We start from the raw sequence: 12,999 nt of genomic DNA, 5'->3' as shown, positions 1-12,999 counted from the left end.
CACGCAACTCTTCACTTCAGATTTAGCTCCTCTGTTTGTGGTAATTTAAAAGATCTGATAAGGACTGTGGAGTGTGGGTACCTACAAGAGAATGGGAAGAGGCAGATAGAGTGAGAGACCAGTATTTTCTTGTAAGAGGAATAACATATCCATATTAACATGACAAAAAAAGCAAGCAGAGAAGATGATGCACTATCATTGTCATCAGTAAATAAAACAAAACCAGGCTCCAGAAGACAGGATATCATTTAATCCATCACTTTCTAAAGTACTCATGCATAATGGAAAGTGATATCATTAAAGTGGTGCCCAGACATCTATTTGCATACATCTTGGTATCTGGGCTGCAAGTAGACAGCACTTGAAGAAGATTAGGAAGGATGTGTGTGTGTGTGCGCGCGCACACACACACACACACAAACATGCAAGAAAAGTTGAAGTTAGGTAGTCAAGGTAGCTATCATTGGGGAAAGGAAGGCATTTTTCTCTCTTATCCAGAGCAACCAGTAGAACACTGAGGGCTTTGAGATTTAAGGCCTTGCTGATGAATTGTGGAGAAAGGGAGCAGTAATAAACAGAACAGAGTTGTACTTACAAAGTTCTCTAGAGGACCAACATCAGTCAGGAAAGCGGACATTCAAAAAAAGACACACAGCACTGCAAAGGCCAGACCTGAACATTTAAACTTAGATAAAATTTTAAGAGTCTTTGATTCAGTTCCCTTACTTCATTCCTTATAATTTTTCTTGCTGCTATTTGCCATTGTACAAATATCACTAAATTTAGATACCATAAATACTTTTAGATGCGTACACATTTCAGAATAGCAGCACAAATGATAAGCAATTAGTGTTTGGTACTACCTATTAACGTGCTATTAGTTTACTGGCCTAACAATATATGACGCTGCTTTCCACTGAGTCAGACCATGGTCTGTACTATTCTGTGCTGAATAGTAGCCCCTTTCAAGGGTTTCACACAGGGTCCTTTTATAGCCCTACCTGGAGATACCAAGTATTGAACCTGAGATCTTTAACGTGCAAAGTGTGTGCTCCATTTACAGCCCCTCTCCACAAACATAACAAAATATAAACTTCATTCTGACAAGTAATCAAGGTCTGAGAGGCCTGTAAGTTTCAGAGCTAATTAGATGCATGTTTTCCTAAGGATTTCCTCCCCAAGTTACTAGGTTTCATCTCCATTTCTGGTCCTGTTGAAATATCAGTAAGCCCATTGGCATTTGACTGAATGTAGCAAATGTGATGGTTAGATTTGATTTCGTGCTCATCTGGCAATATTTGCAGTTGCCAAGTGCTTTTAAAACTTCTGAATCCACCTGAAAAACTGCCTTTCCCAACTAATTGCATTTTTACGGTCAGCTAGTGATGTGTTAATAGGAACTGAGAACAAAACAGATGCAGGCTGCAAAACTGTCACTATGGAAACACTTGCAGGTGTGTGGCCCAAGGAATAATAAAGCCTGGCATGTGGTGTGTGTACACGTCTAAAAACAATACAGTAAAACTGTACTGAGTGCACGAATCACTTCTGGTACAGAACAGTAGTCTTAAGATCCATGTTATTTATTTAATATTTCTCTGTGTAAACCGCCCGGAGCCATTTTTGGAAGGGTGGTATAGAAATGCAATGCAATGCAATGCAATGCAATGAAATGGAAAGAAAGAAAAAGAAAGAAAGAAAGAAAGAACCTTCCAGAATATAGAATTTTATATATTTATCTTCTACAATGTTGTGGGCGGGAGGGGGGATATTTAAGAGGCTAGAATGAAAATGTTGTAGGTCTCTTCTGGAGGAACAGAACCAGTATCTCTCACAGGCTTTCCTGGCAATCTCTTGGGCCAGCCCAAGATCATCCCATGACATGGGAGGAATCCTGAAATGCTTCTTCAAGAGTTCCTTGGAGGAACGCAAAATCTGGCTTTCAGATTTCTCTTTGGATGCCCACTGCAACACATTATACTGTCACAATACTGCCAGTATAAAGATGAGGAGTTTTTTCCAACATTTTCTCAACAGTCCTGAAAACCCTGTTAGTCATAAAAATCTTAAAAATCTGCCCAATTTGCCTGAAAATTTGCAAATGTCAGCTAGGGGACAAGCAAAACCACCTCTCCAAATCTGGTGCAGATCTGACATCAAATGGCTGAAATGCAACGGTTTAAAAGTTGACCCTTAAACTAGAAAACAAGTGCCAGCTATATTAGATAACATCTATCTATGTATTTGATTCTCTTAAACATAACCGTTGCTAATCCCATGCGTGGCTGTGCTCATGAGAGTTTGTGAGCAGCTGCCTGGAGAGCGACTGGGATGGGACAGGGGAGAAAATAGTGGGGAGCAGGAGGTGGCAGCGGGCCAGGCTGGCTGTCAGGAGGACAAGGAGGAGGTGGCGGTGGGCTGGCCCGGCCGCCAGGAGCAGGAGGAAGAGGAGGAGGAGAAGGCAAGTCGGGCCAGCTGCTGGAAGCAGGAGGTGGTGGCGGCGGGCCAGCCTGGCTGTGTGAGGCAGAGGCGGCCACTCCCTGTAGTGCGCAAGCAGGAGGAGGTGGCAGGCCAGCTTTCCAGCCGGCCTGCCAGTCAGAAAGTGGGGGGAGTGCGAAAGTGGGGGGAGAGAAGCGGGTAGGCCTGCCCGACATCCAGAAAGTGTGGAGGGGGGGCAGAAGTGGAAGGGAGAAGAAGCCGGCCAGTTGGCCAGAAAGCTGGGCATGCCGGCTGGGATGGTGGCGGGGGGGGGACAGGCAGCGGCGGTGGGTGGGCCAGCCAGAGGCCCAGATGCTTTGCGCCTGGCTCAGCTGGTTTATATATAAAGCTGTTAGGGCCCCACTCACTCACTAACATGAAATTCCCAGACCAAGCCACACAAAATAGAAACATGCCCTTTTCCAAGGTAGGTTCCAGACCTTGCCTAGACCTTGGAAAAATTCATCACTGTTCTGAAAAAATGCAGAAAAACTCTCCCATTTGAAAGCTTGGGGAATGATACCTGACAGAGCAAGGACCAGACTAGAGTCACGGAGAATTACTGGTGGTAGTTCCAGATAGTGGTAAGACTGGGGGTAGGGGAGAAATACCTACAAAAACACTGGACACTGCTGCTGCTAGCACCCGAAATCTTGCAGGAAGCTGACGGGATCCCACAGAGAGGTGCCATGACCCCACTGCTCAGCTGGCCTCCCTGGCTGTGCAGCGCACATTGGAATAGTCAGCACAGCACTCGACTACCAGGCTGACCACTCACCTGGCCACCATGTGGAGAGCAGCTGAGCAGCAGGGGTGGGGCGGCCTCCCTGAGAGATCCTGCCAGCCTCCTGGGCCTCCCCCCTCCTGGATCCTGGGTGCCAGTGGCAGTGACGTTCTCTATTTCTTACAGACAATTTACCCCTTCCCTCAGTGCTCCCTTAGAATCACTGTACCGGCTCTGTGCTTACTAACTGCAAGCCATTTTACTAGTATGCTATAATTTTGAAATTGTCCCTTTAAAAAATTCAAGTACAGTGGTCCCTCGACTTACGAACTACTCGATATAAGTATTTTCCGAGTTACAAACGGCAGTTTTAGATCCGGTTTTAGATGCGGTTTTTTCGACTTACAAATTTTTAGATGGGGTTTCCTCGACTTACGAATTTTACATGCGGTTTCCTTGACTTGCCTGCCTGTTTACTGCCTGTTTATTCTTGAAAAGAAATGTTCCTGTGCAGTTTGCAAGCCTTACTGGGGGTCTGGGTCTTTTTTCTAGGCTCCGGAACGCATTAATCCGTTCCCAATGCATTCCTATGGGAAACCGCTTTTTGACTTACGAACTTTTCGACTTACAAATGTGCATTCGGAACGGATTAATTTCGTAAGTAGAGGGACCACTGTATATGCCCTTACATAATCTAGTATTCCTCGAGGCATTAGCTGGCCTGGCTCATCTCGGAAGATGTTCACCCTGTAAAGCTGTCTTTAGAAACAGATGCCACGTCCTTGGCCATGGATTCCGAGCAAGCATATTTTAACCAGAGAGCTTGTTAGTCTACTCAGCAGGACAGACTGCAGCCTTATTCCTGACCCGCCGACTTAAGCAGTCAGAGAGCTTGTGGCCGTTTCAGTTCCTTAGCCGTGGAAGTTCTTCATTTGCTTCTAAAGCCTACTGAAAAAGCTGAAAGGGTAAAATCAACTGAGGACACAAAGATTTTGCCCACTAAGTGTTCTGGAGCCAGAGCTGGGAGGGGCAAAGTCTATGAAAGTTTGAGAGAGTGACTTCCTAGTTCTGAATGTAGCTGCTTGATCAGCAGAATCCAGGAACACTCTGGCACTTTTATAGTTAAACCTTCGCTTCACCCGGCCTCTGCTCCTTTTCCTTTTGTGGACTCCCCCCCCCCGCCTCCCTCCACTAAGATGATTGTGAGGTGACGGGTGTCCTTGCAAGATCGTGCAGTGCTATGAAGGCTAGCAGCTTGGTGGCAAGGGTGCCTTGTGAGAACATGTGAGGGCAGCGCCAAGGTAGTAGCATGCAACATGGTGGGGAAATGGTGAGGGTGTTGCGAGAGCACAAGAGGCAGCAGTGGGGTGGCGGCGGCGGCCATAAGGCGGCCCGTGAGGTGGCAAGGGCAGCGAATGAACTTGCAAGGGCACGTGAAGCAGGGAGTGGCAAGCAAGGAGCTTTGTGAGGGTGCCCAAGGCAGTGGCAGTGCAGCACGTGGCCTTGTGAGGTCATGCAAGGTGGTGGCAAGGGGCCTCGCAAGGGTACAGGAGGTGGCGGCAAATGGACGCAAGGCTATGCAACGTGGCTGTGAGGTGGTGAATGGATTTGGAAGACCCCCTCAAGGCAGTGGAGAGACCACAGGGAGCCTTGTGAGGGCACGAGAGGTGGCGACGGGGTGAGAGAGAGGACCTGAGAGAGCACGCGAGGCCGAGGAAGGATGGCCAGTGTATTTGGAGGGTGCTCCAGGTAGAGACACGATGGCAAAGGCAAATGAGGCAGTAGCAAGGTGACAGGAGTTTGCACCTAAGCAAGACATGAGAGGGCACACAAGGAGGCTGCAAGGTGATAGGGGGTTTGCGAGGGGATGTGTGGCAGTTGCAATGACTTATAAGGGCACCTGAGGCACTGCAGACTGCCTCTGAATATGGAGGTTTTATATCAGAGTGAGACTGCCTCCAATTATAGAGGCTTAGCTTAGGTAAGAGCCACTGTAGCACTTCTCCATGAATCTGTGTAATGCGCTTTAGATGGCATGACATCCCTCCCAAATCAGAGAAAAGTATCAGAGATACTTCAGCCCAGTATCCTGTTCCCTACATTGCCCAGTTAGGTCCTTCTGGGAACCTCTGAAGAAGTTCAGAAATGAAAAACACACCCATTCTCCCACAAGCAACTAAAATTCTGGGATAGACTGCCTTTGCACATGGAAGATCTACATCAGAGATGTACTGGACCTATGAGTAACTAGAACTCTGCCTTTGAACATAAAATTTGTCACGGATATTGAAGTAAAATCATCTCAATCTTTCATTTTTTTCATTTTTATTCAGCTAAGCCCAGGAATGATTACCTTTTTTTAAACCTACAACTATTGCTCCTGTGCAACTCAGTGTTTTTCAAAGTGTTTTAAAATGTTCCATAGATGTTTTAGGAGCTCATTTGCTCTTGCTTCTCAAACTTGAGGGGAAGGATTAGTGAAGGAAGCTAAGGAGATTAATGATTAATTTGAGTTACAGTAACAATAGATCAAAGAAGAAGCACTAAACAAATGTGTACGTGAACACTACTTGTGTATTAAGAGAGTCGGAATGCTGATGTGGCTTTGTATGTTCTTGAGAAGTTATGGCTTTGTATAATGAGAAATCTTAGGATAAAAAGGTCAAAACTTTGATGGAAGTCACGTTGCCTTCAGGCTTCCTCATGTGACTCTTTTCGTATATTACAGTTTTCAAGTAGATATGTTCTATTTCCATAAACTAATGGCTCCTTGAAACTCTGTTTCATGAAACCCTGTGTAATCAATGCTGTGTTTGATGCCTTATGCTTTATCGCGCCTATACAACAGAGGCAACCGCGGCAATTCTACACTGGGGTATATTGCCTATAAATATGGAGACAGGGGCGTGGCCAGCCCACCGGAAGCCTGTGTGCGGCTGCGGCAGGCGCCCCGATAGCCCCGCCCCCACGTCTGATGTCAGACGCAGGGGATAGCCACGCCCCCGTGTCTGACATCACACATGGGGGGCGTGGTCTGGCTCCTTAACGGAGCCTTAAGGCTCTGTTCAGGAGTTGAATCTTAACTGCTGAAGGGGCCAGGAGCGGCTCTTCCCTGCAGGAAGTGGTTGCGTTGCGAAGGCAGCACCAGTCTTAGCTCCTGAAGGGGCCGTGCGGCCCCTTCAGGAGCTAGTTAGGCTGGTGCTGCGTTTGCAGCGCGCAGCCAGGAGCGACTCTTCCCTGCCTTTGCAGGGAAGAGCCGCTCCTGGCTGGAGCTGCAAACACAGCACCAGCCTTTGTTTAGCTCCCGAAGGGGCCGCACGGCCCCTGCTCGGGAGCTAAACTACTGCCCCCGCGTCTGACGTCAGACGCAGGGGGGGGCGTGTCGGGGCTGCTCTTGCGGCCCCTGATTGGTCACCGGCTCGGGTTCTTTGAACCCGTTGGCCCAATGGTGGCGCCGCCCCTGTATGGAGACTCCACTAAGTCAGCCTATGGATAAGACCCACTGTTTTATTTCTCTTTCCTACAGTGCCCAGTCAGATTTTCCTTTTTGAAAATCTCAAAATTCAGTAATCCAAAAATATTTGGTTGAAGATGAGAATTAATATATTATAAAGCACTGTGTTGCACACAGATGCATCAGTCAGAAATTCATCAGGTGCTGCTCTAGCACATAATTGAGGGATCTGTACCTGTTGAATTTCTGCCTGGATGCATCCTTCCTCAGGTGCAGCTCTGGCACATAATGGAGGGATCTGTACCTGTTGAATTTCTGCCTGGATGCATCCTTCCTCAGCCCAATGTCAAGCTGAAAGTTAAGGCAAATCATGGATGCATGGAGCCTCATTTGCAAAGCCAGTTTAATACAAGAGACAGTACAAAGCCTTTGAAGTTTATATGGTGTGAAAGTGAAGGTTGACACCTAAGATTGCTATTTCCATGTTTTTAGAGCACACGTCAAAATTTAAAGCATCTTAAATCTCATGTTAAACTGAAGGTTTTTGGATTACTTAATTGTATTAATTGACCAGTGTTGAAGATGTCAAACTTGTCTCTAACATAAGCTGTACAGGAGGACCAGGGCCGTCCCTACTGGGGTGCGGGGCTGGGGGCGAATCAGCATGTGCGGGGCCTCCTTAACATTTAATATGATTACAGAATCATAGTGACTGGTGACATACTATGTAAATAGTGTGAGTAGTGAGTGAGGTTTTTGGACATGTCCAACCAGCTTGGGCATAGAGTGCATTTGTGAGGGGAAAGGTTGAGAGCACAACACATACCCCTTGCTTCACAATTCTCACTCAGACCTTCTGGATTGCAAAATTTCTGGGTTGCAATCTTAACCTCCCCCTGCTTTCTCTGATCCCCTATACACTACAGTGTATGTACAGTGTATCGTGTGTCTACACACTACAGAAAGAAAAGCCACCAATTTGATTTCAAACAGGACAGCAGAAAGAGACAATACGTACGTTATTTATATATGAACACTACTGATACAAGCACAGAGCAATAAGTAGAAACATGTTAAGAAAGAACCATTTTCTCATATATTTTGCAATTTAAGCCATTTTGAGAACTTTGTTGCTAAAAGAGCTAAATATTTTAATAAGGAAAACAAGCCAACCACACAGACACAGACCAGATTATAGCTATAAGCAACACACAACAACCAGCACATGGTAAACCGAGGCAGGAATAAGAACAAGACCATTTCGTGAGAGCATTTTTTCTTCCCTCTTTTTTTTTTTTAAAAAAAGTTTTAAATACATTTGCACTGACTAATTTCTTCACAAGAAGGTATATTGTTGGGATGGGGAGGGTTTTTCTTACTGGTTTGTACTCAAACAGTTTTGACTTATACTTTGAAAATGATTTTTAAAACCCCATTTCTCTCTCTCTCTCTCTCTCTCTCTCTCTCTCTCTCTCTCACACACACACACACACACACACACACACATACACACAGAGTCAAATTAAGGTTGTTTTTTTTTTAAAAAGAAAGTTTTCTTTTTCTGGAGGGAGACAAGCCCATAGCCATCTTCGTTCCACCTCCCATTGCCGTTCAGCTTCTCAGTCCTCCTCCTGGCTTCCTGCCTGCTCTAAAATTACAACACTGGACCTTCAAATGCCGGCCCAAGCGGGGAAGGAGCACAAGACTCCAGGAGAATGAATCAGGTGGCTGCAGCGGCTCCTGCTGGACAGGAGGACTAGCAGCAGGAAGGGAAGTTAATCCTTTTCTCTCTCTCTTTTTTTTGTTGGACTCTGCTACTGTGAACTGCTGACTGGATATAAATCCACAGCAGGGGGTGCAACTGAAGCCTTGCACACTCCCCCCTGGTACTGCCCCTGCTGCTTGCTCTGTCTTTGCTGGGCTTGCTGCTGGGGCTCCGGAGTGGGAATCAGGGACTGGGGGGAACCTCTGCACAGGAGAGCTCCAGGAAGGCCTCTGAAAGCCCCACCAAACAGCTGAGAGTCAGGGCAGTGAGGGAGCTGTAGCAGCTGGCAGGGAACCTTTCAATAGCAGGCAAGACTGCACAAGGCTCCTGCAGCACTACAGGTTGGCTGGGCGGGGGGTGGGTGGGTGGAGATAAATTTCTGAAGGGCAGGCTGCTCCAGTGCAGGGCCTGTCCCAGCGCAGAGCTCGGAGCGATCGCCCCACCCTAGGGACGGCCCTGAGCAGGACTTCAGTATTCATGGGGGTTCCGTTCTGAAGTTGTACCATGGATACGGAAACTGCAAAGACCAAGGCATTGAGTGAATGGGGAATTAGGTGTTGGGTTCCCGGTCGCTGGGAAAATGAGAAAAAAATGCCGAGTTTCAGCCAAATTTATTTTTTGAGGAAACAGGGGTGGGTTCCTTACCTTGCTTTACTGCTCCCCCCATGTCACACTCTGCCCCCCAAATGCCTGAAAATCAGCCCAAAATCACTGCTTTGGGTTTTGTTTTGTTTTTAAGGGAGCCATTTTGTGGCTACGAGAAACAAAATGGTGGTTGGAAATCACCTCTGCGGTCATTTCTGGCCACCTTCAACCCATGGCTATGTGAGGACGATGTGGGTTTTTTTGTGGGGGGGGGGAGTTCCACATATATTGAGATCAAATGTCTTTTTGCTGGCAGCGGATATACGAAATGCAGATATTGAATTTGCGTAAAACGAGATTTGTCTGTGGTTGGTCTAATTGTCCTGTTCAATTTTCCCCCCAGTTTGAATTCAGCAAGACTAGTGACAATTTCTGTGGGAAAAGGGGCATTGTACAGTTTCAGTCTTAAAGGCAGTAATGCAAAACAATGCAATAAAATATACTGACATGCCTGGCTCATCTCGGAAGATGTTCACACTGTAAAGCTGTCTTTAGAAACAGATGCCACATCTTTGGCCATGGATTCTGAACAAGCAAATTTTAACCAGGGAGCTTGTTAGTCTACTCAGCAGGACTGCAGTCTTATTCCTGACCCACCGACTTAAGCAGTCAGATATCTTGTGTCCATTTTAATTCATTACCAGTGAAAGTTCTTCATTTGCTTCTAAATCCTACTCAACCAACCTAGAATGCCATGGGACTAATGCAGACCAATAGATCTGCAGAGTATTCACCCATGACAGTAAATCTCTAGAGGATGGCAGCCTAAAGAAGGTGACATGGAAATCTGAAGAGTGATTTGCATAGAGATGAATATTATTTTAGTTTCTTGGGCTATGAAGAGTGATCTGGCCAGAAACTGCATATAACAACATACTTGAAAAAACAAAAACACTTAAGAAAGCCTTTTCTCTCCACAGAACCACTGCCAATTTTCTATACCTCTTTCCCACAAATAACTAGCATTGTAGAGACCGCCCCCCCTCCCCCAAGGCCAGGAGGCTTGCTGTAGCCTCCTGGTTGCCGGGGGCTCTACTTGTGAGTTGCCGTGGCACAGAGCTGTACTGCGGTGTCTCATGATCTTGCAAACAGGGTTAGTGGAGTCCTATAAAGGCCTATATAGCCCTGTTTCCCCCCATCACGTTAATACCCTCAGGGAATCTGTGATGTTGTGGACTACAACTCTCAGCATCCCCAGCCAAAGGCCATTGCAACTGGAGATGCTGGGAGCGATAGTCATTTATTTTATTTGCACACTGCCCCAAACTCACATCTCTGGGTGGTTTAGAACAAACAAAACAAATTAAAACAAAAATTAACACATTAAAACAATTTAAAACCACAATACTAGCTAAAAGTTTGGTAAATAAGTGCATCTTAAGAGTCTTTTAAAAATCTGTCAGAAATTGGGAAGCTCTTATTTTGGCAGGAAGTGCATCCCAAAGGCTAGGGGTGGCAACAGTGAAGGTCCTTCCCTGAATAGCCACCAACATACTGGTGGCAACTGCAGACAGACCTCTCTGTTTGATCTTAATGGACGGTGGGACTCATAACAAAGAAGACATCTCTATATATAATATGCTAAGGTCGTACGCAGCAAGCCCCGCCTCCAAAACATCCGTGACCAATGAGAACACCGGCCTGTGCCTGGAGGAGGAGGAAACACAAATTGGAGGCTGCCATGGTGTGTGTGTGTGTGAGTTCTGACACGTGCAAGAGAGAAGAAAAGGCCGGGTGAGTGGAGGGAAGAAAGGCCGGGAGAGCGGGACGGGGAGGACAAGGGCTTTCCATCACCCCACCAAGTCTCAGACATTGGGAAGCAAGAGGAAGGCACAAATAAGGAGGTCCTGCTTCCTCCACTGGGGGCGGTTTAAGGCGGGAGGGAGTGGGAGAAGGGTGAGACAGGGAGAACTAGGGTGCAGATGTTCTGTACTGGGTTCAGCTAGTTCTCTTAAATACCCCAGAACTAAGCTGCTTTAGGGCTTTATAGGTTGTGACCAGCACTTTGTATTTTGCCTGGAAACATTTTGGTAGCCAGTGTCAGAGATCCTGGGTGATGTGGTCGTCATGCCATGCTGCCGACCCATGCTGTGCTGGGCGGCCAAATGTGATTGTGACCTGTGCCAGGTGCTTTAGAAACAGAGTGGGGAAAGAAATGGATGGGAATATGTTAAGTTGCATGTTGAAATGTTCCCACTAATGTATATCTGCATAAATATATCTGTTTTATCTTACATTCTTGTGAGTTCAGTTGCTGTTTGTGCCCTCCAGAAGCCATGTGTTAAAAATACTACGCATGTCACTGTGTGTGTGTTTGTCTAGGGGGATGATGCTTAACTTGGGCGACGGGGGTGGTGGTGGTGGTGTCCAAAGGTGTTTAGGTCCAGGCTCCAAAATTACCTAGGTGCACCTCTGGCCAGTGTAGTTCTTTTAATATAGGAGTAATACGGTCTCTCCGAGATGTCCCAGAGTTGTCAGCAACATATTGGCAGGAGAAGGAAGAGATTGATGCTGCTTTGAACATTAGCACTTCCCACAGAGGTACTCACTCATGTTTAGCTTGTATATTTGTAAAGAACCAATACTACCAAAATGCTGCAAGTCTTCAATGCAGTTTTCTAAGAAGCTACAAACCTTGAAGCAGCTGTCCCTGAAACTTCTGACCAGTTAAACCATACTTTTGTGAGGTTTCAGAGAACCCTAATTCCTTTATAGGATAATAGTTCCAGGGCTCTTGAGCACTGAAGTGTGTGCTAAAGCAGTTTAATGCTATTTTGTGTTTTTGACATTAAAAAAATAGTACGGTCGTGATATCAAATGTATTAAAATATTTTCTAGCCCACTCAAGAAATTCAATACGAAGACAGCTGGTCTTGGGTAGCAAGTACAAATTGTCCCCTTCACTAAGCAGGGTCCACCCTGATTTACACTTGGATGGGAGACATGTGTGAGCACTGTTAAGACATTCCTCTAAGGGGATGGGGATGCTCTGAAAAGCAAAGGAGTTTCTCTCAGCCCTATGTTGGAGATGCCAGGCAGGGAACTTGGAACCTTTAAGGGATGGGGTGGCTAGCCAGGCTGTGTCTGACATCAGATGCAGGGGGTGGGGACAGGGGCCGCGGAGGCCACAAACGGGCCTCTGCTAGCCTCGCTCTGCTACTGGGACCAAAGGTCTGACTCAGTGTATGGCAGCTTCCTAAGATGACCACAAGCCACAGAGTTCTGTCCAAATTAATTTTAATACTGCTTGAACTCATACAGAATGAAGAACACTGAACACAAAATGTTTTACAAGATCATTATAACACTTTGGGAAAGGGGCAGGAAATGGCTTCTCTCCAGAAATCTAGTGAAAAACATTAACAGTGGTAAATCCAGGTGCTGTGCTGTCACAGATTATTTCAAGGTCAATATACCTGTACCTTGGCCAATAAATGAGTGTGTGGGAGTCTGGGCTACTGTAGTGATGTTCTGTGAATGTCATATGGTGTGAGCTTATGATAAATTGTTGCTTTTGGATTGATCCCAGAAAATAAGATATGCAATATGCAAAACCTGTGGGATGATATTAACTTCAGTTGCTGAAATAGTGCAGAAAGGATGAGTAACTCTCTCAAATAATATGTTTACTACTACTACTACTGAGTGAAAACTGGTTGAGAAAAGTATGTCATTTTCTCTGTGTTTGGAGTCCCATAAATTTAAGGCAACATTATCTGTATATTTAGTTCTCCTAGGTATACCCATAGCTAATCCCATGCATGACAGCTCTCGCAAGAGTTCGGGATAGCGATGGGATGGCTAGGAGGAGCACAAATGGCAGCAGTGGCAGCAGCCGGCCAGTTGGCTGGTGGGGAAACAAAATGCCAGAGAGTGGTGGTACAGCTGGCGGGTGGGGGGAAGAGGGTGGGCGGAAGAGGGTGGCTGGCCAGG

Source organism: Hemicordylus capensis, chromosome 1, assembly GCF_027244095.1.
Source record: "Hemicordylus capensis ecotype Gifberg chromosome 1, rHemCap1.1.pri, whole genome shotgun sequence".
Taxonomy (NCBI): Eukaryota; Metazoa; Chordata; class Lepidosauria; order Squamata; family Cordylidae; genus Hemicordylus; species Hemicordylus capensis.
The sequence above is the reverse complement of the archived record's forward strand: the minus strand, read 5'-3'. Positions refer to the sequence as shown.